The sequence below is a fragment of the Microcaecilia unicolor genome, unplaced genomic scaffold, assembly GCF_901765095.1.
Source record: "Microcaecilia unicolor unplaced genomic scaffold, aMicUni1.1, whole genome shotgun sequence".
Taxonomy (NCBI): domain Eukaryota; kingdom Metazoa; phylum Chordata; class Amphibia; order Gymnophiona; family Siphonopidae; genus Microcaecilia; species Microcaecilia unicolor.
The window spans coordinates 499,967-508,346 of record NW_021963914.1 but is presented as its reverse complement, the minus strand read 5'-3'; positions in this window follow the sequence as shown (position 1 = coordinate 508,346).

Genomic DNA, 8,380 nt, shown 5'->3' with positions numbered 1-8,380 from the left:
CACTTATCAGTGAACTTCATTTCTACTTGGACCAGTATCAAAAGGTACTGGCAGTCTCACTAGACTTTCTGCTGCTTTTGATCCGGTTGACCATTCCCTCTTACTCGCACATTCATCTAACTTAAGCATCACTGTTACAGTTTTTTCTGGGTTTGCTTCCTTTCTTATCTCATCACACATTGCAGGCCATTCTCTCTGACACATCAGTGTACCCCAAGGGTCTAGACTCTCTCTCATACCCCTTACTGCTCTCATACAATCCTTCAAATCTCTGCTTATCTTTATGGCGATGACATTCTGCTGCTCTTTATCCTCTTCCTCTCCTTCCCTTACTCCTTTACAGATGTCTTGACTCAACTACTAAGCTGGCTAAGTGATCAATAGTGCTCAATCCGGAGTTACCTGTTAGTTCTCTGGTTCAACTCTCCTTCCTCCAGCACTTTAGTTGGCACATCTATTATATCAGTATCTACCCTTTCGTTATTTAGGGTATTACTCTCTATTTCTCACTTTCTTTTTGCCACAGCTATCTCACTTTACCAAAACTAGTTTGTTTTCCGCAAGCTACGTGCAAGTTGTCACCTCTTGGATACATCACAATTCCATGCACTAATCCTTTTTTTTAACACCTGTCTTGATTATTGTAATATTGCTTATGCTGGTCTACCTTGTCAAACATAAAGTAACTTCAATCGCTCCAGAAAACAAGCCATCCGATTACTCTGTCGTGCCCATCGCTATGATCATACATCACCTCTGCTGAAACAATATCATTGGCTCCCATTGAACAAAGGATAACTTATAAAATTGCCACCCTCACTTTCAAGGCCTTTAGACTTGGTATGCCCGACTATCTCTCTCGTTTAATCCTTATTGCCCCTCCACAACCCTCCCATTCATTAAACGATCACCGCTTAGTTCTACCTTCTCTAAAACATACCCCTCACAGCGCATTCTTCTTCCTGGCTCCTCATACCTGTTCCTTCGTAGTAACTCCTTGTAAGGATTTAAAAACTGAGCTGAAAACCTGGCTTTTCCACTTAGCTTTTGGTAAATGTTTGCTGAAATTACCAGTGTTACTCTTCGACCCTGTCCTTCACGTGTTTGCTTTACCCTTTTTTTTTTTGTTGCAATGTTTATGTTTCTAAACTTAACACTCTGCTCTCCTATATATTGAGTTCTTTTCTTGTTTCCATTTTTTTAGCCTGTACTCCGCTCTGTTCTGCCCATCAGCTAGAGCAATATAGAAAGTTAAGGCAAATAAAAAGTGAAGGAGGAGATTGTTGAGGCCACATTTTTTTTTTTGGGGGGGGGGGGGGAGAATTATCCTCAAGAAGCCTGATCTTTCCCCCACTATTGTTAAATAGTGCCCTGTATCCAGTCAAATCCAAGGGCCCCCTGAAAGCCGTACAAACCACTCAACAGTTCTGCCTACTGTACTGTAATTTGCCTGTTTATTAATAAAATTGTAAATAAATTAGTTAAGAAAAGGCAGTAGGCCAGCTCTATTCAAACAGCATTAAAATCTCATCACTTAAGGAACCTGGAGTGGCAGTTATTTATGCGATTACTGTGTACTGTCATAGAAACATGACGGCAGATAAAGGCCATATGACCCATCCAGTCTGCCCATCCTCTGTCAACATTGTAAGTAGTATACTATGCAATTATGAATGGTTTTTTTTTTTTTGGTTGTCTATTGCCTATGACCACACTGATCTTGAATGTCCTTCAAAGGCTGTAAATAACGCACAATAAATAAATACATCACCTCACTAGGCAGACTAGATGTGCCATTTTGGGGCTTTTCCTGCCATCATTTACTATATAAAAGCAGAGCTTGGACCCAGGGAAAGATTTCAAGTGACTTTTCTCCTTTCTGGCTTGTGCCGCTCAGAGACCAACTCCCACCCCTTATGACAGGCCTGCTCAAGCCACCCTCCTTCTCCCCAATGGTCAAACCCTTTTGCCCATTGTCAGAACATGACTTATTACCCAGAAAGTATGGCACAGTTTTCAAACAGTACCATTTGTAAGCCTGGAAGAGCAGAAACAATCCTTTTATTTCCAGTAGTAAAATTCTTAAAGAGGAATGCAGACTGGAAATAGGTCAACAGCAACACAATACTTAAAAGGATTTGTCAAATATGTTATTTCACAACAGCACTGTTTCTGTAATGTAATTTACATGGGGGAAATAGGATGTGAAAACTCCAGGTCTTGTCTTCAAGATCCAAACAAAAAATCTGAAAGCAAAAAAACAAAACAGTTATAAGCACAGGATTTACTTATTGCAGCTAGAGATACACAATAACCAATTAAGTTAAAACATGACCACCCACGGAAAATGTCAAGCTGGCTAAGTGGAGATTAGAAGATGGACACCAGCAGAGGTAGGCAACACCCTCATCACATTTCAGCACATCCTATCCTGCAGGAAACTGGATGTCAGGATGCCCCCCAGGAATGCAGGTGGCACCTGCTGGACTGTTTGCAATTATTTCTACTTTTAATGCTTCATGAAAGCTCGGTACCACAATTTTAGAAACAAACAGATATTTTTGGTATGACCTCTCAGGTTTTAATAGGTAAATAGACGGATGGGTACAGTAATGTAATACATGTTGATATACCACCTTTCTTGGTACAGCCAACAATTATACATGCAGGTACTCTCTCTGTCCTGGTGGACTCACAATCTAATTTTGTACCTGGGAATGAGGAAAAATTTTCTACTTTATTTCATTCACCTTACAGGTATTTAAAACTTGTGTCAGAATTAGCTCCGACTAGCATCCTTGCCCTCTTCAGGATACCCACAATTAATATTTATGAGAAAGATTTGTATGCACTGCCTTATCATGGACACTTAACGAATGACACATGGGATTATTGTAGGAGAAAAAAGGTATTATCTCTATTTGAAAAGTGGCTATACCCTATAGCAGCCATTCCCATCCCAGTCCTCGAGGCACACCTAGTCCCGCGGGGGTTTTCAGAATATCCACAATGAATATAGCGTGAGAGAGATTGCATGCACTGCCTCAGTTGACTTGATACTTAGACCTGCAACTAGGTTAGGTGGTATATCAAGTTTATTATTAAATTTCAGAGGACCAGAACCTGAGAAAGTATACATTTCAGCTTTTCAAAAGGAGAATGGTAGGTATTCCTGATATGAAAAAAAAAAAAAAAAAAAAAAGTTTTAAAATGCCCTGGGGTCAGGACTAGAAAGAATGGAAAACCATGCACAATCTGACAAAATACCAGGTGTCATGGGCACTGTAGACTGCTAAAACCGACAAACCAAGAAGAGTGGAAAAAGTCAACCACAATGTCCGGGTGACCAAAGTTTATTCTCCAGTCATACATTGCTGACAGACTGACCCAACACGGGCCATGTTTCAACAAACACAGTCTTCGTCAGGGTTTCTTCTCAATCAGCAAGTATAGCCACGCTTAAAAAATATGTCATAACAGCACTACTTTTAGACGCGCATGGCAGCACAGTGCTCTACGTTCTCCAGAAGCTGCTACCAGGCAATAATTTCATGAACCACTACAGGTTCTCAGAGTGGCTGCTCCTGCTCCCCAGACACATACAGACCATTTTCTCTTGCACACAGTAGTGCTATCTGAATAGTTTAGTCATTATGTTCACAAACTAGGTGTAAGGGGGTTGTAAATAAGACAAATAAAACTGTGCTACCATTAGAAAGGCAGATATTACCTGCATGAGCTGGTTTTTAGCTCCTCGTAACCTCCTGGCCTCACGCTCAGATTCCAGCAGTGTCAGGACATCCCCCTCACGCACGGGGCCCTTCACATTCCGGATGATTGATCGATTGCTGTCCCTCCATGAATTCCACCGGACCTGTAGGAAAAAAGAGAACAACTGCATTATCTACAGTGTCAACAAGTCTCTTTGCATTGAGCATTTCATAGGTGAGGTGAGTACTTTTAATACACATTTATTTTACACAATTTATACACCGCTTAAATCAAGTGGTTACATAAAACAGTACAAAATCCCAAAACATCAATACATACATCATTGTATTATTTCAAGAACTTGCAGCAAAAACTGTGCCAATATGCTAACTTTACATAAATACCTCCACGAACAATGCAGTCTTCAATAGCCGCTTAAATTGTGAAGTTTCAGCACAATCTCAATTGACTTTCAATACACTCCATAACTGCTCCCCAGTCACAGAAAAGGCAGCAGATCTAGTTTCAATATCTAACTTGAGACACTAGAACAGATGATAACTCATTGTAGTCTCTCATCTCAAACTCCTGGCAGGACGATACACACAAGGTGTCTTTCAAATATAATGGAGCAGAGCTATAGATAGCTTGGTGCACATAAAGAACCTACTATACAGTCTTATAAGACAAGGAAACAGCATCGTACCTAGATCAAAGTCAAAATTGCATGCCTTTGTTTTTCTAGAGGTATTTTCTAAATAGGTTCTAAATTTCCTCAAAACACCACAGAATCAACTTTTCATGACGCCAGACTCAGTTCATAGGTTTAGTTTATTAAAAATGTGATATACTGCCTTTTCCAGTTTACAGTTGTGTACAATAAAAAATACACCAAGACTATTCTGTACAGCTTCTGAGCACAGTTCCTAACCGATGTAAGAGACAGCAAAGAACATAAACCAGAGATTAATTCTTTGACAGTCACATGAATAGGCACAATTTAAGCAGCAAGTACACCAAGTCAAAACCTTTGCATCCAATAAGGAAAATGCTTACAAAGGTGCTAGACAGTGACTCTTCCCCAATACAAGCTATTATACAATGGTAACAATGCAATGGCCAAATGGAAAGCACACACGCAGCTGGGGTCCACTCTCTAGCACCTACCTCCACAGCATTAGTAAAGGCTACTGTAAACTGACCTGACAGTTTCAATGTGCAGGAGAAAATTTGCAGATGAAATATAAAATGTTACAGGAATTCAGAATAGACAAGCCTTATAATCCTAACATGCCAACATATATGCTTAGAATACATTTAGTCTTGTACAGTTCTAGAAAACTGTTACAATAAGAATTCACATGTCCAGAGATACATGAAAGCACCATGGGCCCCACTAACCCTCCTATATACTACTAGAATACTGGTTCTCAACCAGTGTTTCAGGACATACTGGTGCCCGCCAAGAGGTGGGAGGTGTGTCACAAAAGTTGGTGTAGACAGCAAGTCCGAGTTTCCTTTAAAACCATTGAGCCTGAAAGCTGGGAAGACCAGCGATCTTGAGAGTCAGGTTTGAAATCCCCATAACTGGTCCCATTCTGCTTCCCTACAACCCCCAATAATAACTGCTGCTTCCAGCCCCAACTAAAACTTTGCAGGTCGCTGTCCATAGATTCTGAGTAGAACCATAAAGGGTGGAAAGTGGAGGCAAGTTTCAAATGACCAAAGCAAAATCGAGTAAGAGCATCCAAGAGTTTACTTTACCAAATATGCTGACACAAAGACCCCTACAAATGGCCGTGTTTCGGCCCAAAGCCTTCCTCAGGGGTCCGCAGCAATTCAAATAAAATCAGCTTCGCAGAGTATTTAAATGGGAACATAACATGGAAGTGCTGGAATGATATGCGCTGAAAGGCATAGCAACTCTTGGATGCTCTTACTCCTTGTTTGCCTTGCTCATTTGGAACATCTCCTCACTTTCACTCTTGTTGGTTCTGCTTGATTTTTTGTGGAAATGTGAGGACCCCTTTTTTTCTTGCATAGATGCCGAGTAGCATATTTGCAGGTTTTTGTGTTGCTTTCACAGTATCTGGCTGTGGTGGAATTTTGTGCTGCTGTTATTGAGGTGACACTACAATTTGAATACCGTTTATCTGGGACTGATATGTTGCCTATGCCATATCAAAATGTTGTATGCAAATCCATACTAAAACACAGTTAAAAAATGAAATATTTAGGCATGCTTTGTTCATCTGTGAATTCTAGTGTTTGGTGTGTCATATATAAACATTGTCTGTCAGATCTACACAAGAAGAAAGGTTGAGAACCATATACCAGAGTAACACAAAACACCAGGTATAACTTATTGTACGTGAGCTTCTAGCACCTCTCAGGAGTTCTCCAGTGTCAAAGCTTGGAGAGCTCAAGTACAATAAATATCTCGTGTCGGATCAAGAAAAAGCCATCAAAGTAATTCCTCTTTAACAGGACCAGCATATCAAATATGCGAGACTGGGAATACTTCTCCTCCAACCAAGGTAGGTCTTACCTGGGTACACTGTCCTTGTGAACCAGTCCTGCCCAGCACCTTGGTGACCTATAAAGGGAGAAAACGATCAGTCAGCAGGAATAGCATCCAGTTTACACTAGGGCTGGTGCCTCCCACACCCTACTAACTTGACCAGGCAGAGAGTACTCTCCACTTCCGCGAGCTTCAAATTTATAAGAAAATAAGTGTTGCTATACTGGGTCAGACCCAAGGTCCATCAAAACCAATATCCTGTCTCCAACAGTGGCCAATCCAAGGTCACAAGTACCTGGCAGATCCCAGAACAGTAAAACAGATTTATGCTGCTTATCCTTGAAATAAGCAGTGGATTTTCCCAAGTCCATCTTAATAGTGGCTTATGAACTTTTCTTTTAGGAAATATATCCAAACTTTTTTTTTTGTAATGCCTTACTAAAACTTTTACCACATTCTCTGGCAATGCATTCCGAGCTTATATTTTTATACTACTGCTGTATTGAATGCTTGTGTTTGCTGTAATTACACAGTGATTTTCTCTGGGTGCGTTTTAAATTTATTACTCAGTTTCATTATATGCTGTTTTTGGAAAGGGTAAACAAGTAATTCACAGCTACCCAGCCACTTGGTAATTTTCTCTTCTATCGAGCCACTTTACCCTTTCCTCAGAAAAGTCATCCTATCCCCTTTATCATTTGTCACCCTTCTCTGTACCTTTTCTAATTCTGCTGTATCTTTTTTGTAACCTACCTGTCCCTCCAACTACCCGCCCCATTTCCCTCCTACCCTTCCTCTCCAAGATACTTGAACGCGCCGGCGCCGTTCATAGCCGTTGCATTGATTTTCTCTCCTCTAATGGCCATCCTCGATCCGATTCAATCCGGCTTTCGTCCCCTACACTCGACAGAAACGGCACTATCTAAAGTCTGCAATGACCTGTCCTCGCCAAATCCAAAGGTTACTACTCCATCCTCATCCTCCTCGACCTATCCGCCACTTTTGACACGGTCAATCACAACCCTACTTCTTGACACACTGTCCTCCTTTGGGTTCCAGGGCTCTGTCCTCTCCTGGTTCTCCTCTTATCCTCTCCCATCGTACCTTCAGAGTACACTCTCATGGCTCGTCCTCCTCCCCTTATCCCGCTTCTGTTGGAGTTCCTCAGGGATCTGTCCTTGGGCCCCTCCTTTTTTCAATCTACACCTCTTCCTTAGGCTCCCTGATCTCATGTCATGGTTTTCCACTATCATCTTTATGCTGACGACACCCAGCTGGTATCTCTCCACACCAGACATCACTGCGGAAACCCCAGGCCAAAGTATCGGCCTGCTTATCCGACATTGCTGCCTAGATGTCCAACCGCCACCTGAAACTGAACATGGCCAAGACTGACTTATTGTTTTCCCACCCAAACCCACTTCTCCTCTCCCTTCACTCTCTATCTCAGTTGATAACACCCTCATCATCCCCGTCTCATCTGCCTGCAACCTCGGTGTTAGCTTCGACTCCTCCCTCTCCTTCTCTGCGCATATCCAGCAGATAGCCAAGACCTGTCGCTTCTTCCTCTACAACATTAGCAAAATTCGCCCCTTCCTCTCTGAGCACACCCACCCGAACTCTCATCCACTCTCTTATTACCTCTCACCTTGACTACTGCAACCTACTCCTCACCGGCCTCCCACTTAGCCACCTATCCCCCGTTCAGTCCATCCAGAACTCTGCTGCACGTCTTATCTTCCGCCTTGACCGATATACTCATACCACCCCTCTCCTCAAGTCACTTCACTGGCTTCCGCTCAGATACCGCATACAGTTCAAGCATCTCCTACTAACCTACAATTGCACTCGATCTGCAGCCCCTCCTTACCTCTCTACCTCATTTCCCCTTACGTCCCTACCCGTAACCTCCGCTCTCAAGACAAATCCCTCCTTCAGTACCCTTCTCCACCACCGCCAACTCTAGGCTCCGCCCATTCTGCCTCGCCTCACCCCATGCTTGCAACAAACTCCCTGAGCCTATACGCCAGGCCCCCTCCCTACCCATCTTCAAATCATTGCTCAAAGCCCACCTCTTCAATGTCGCTTTTCGGCACCTAATCACACACACCTCTACTCAGGAAATCTAGACTACCCCAATTTGACATT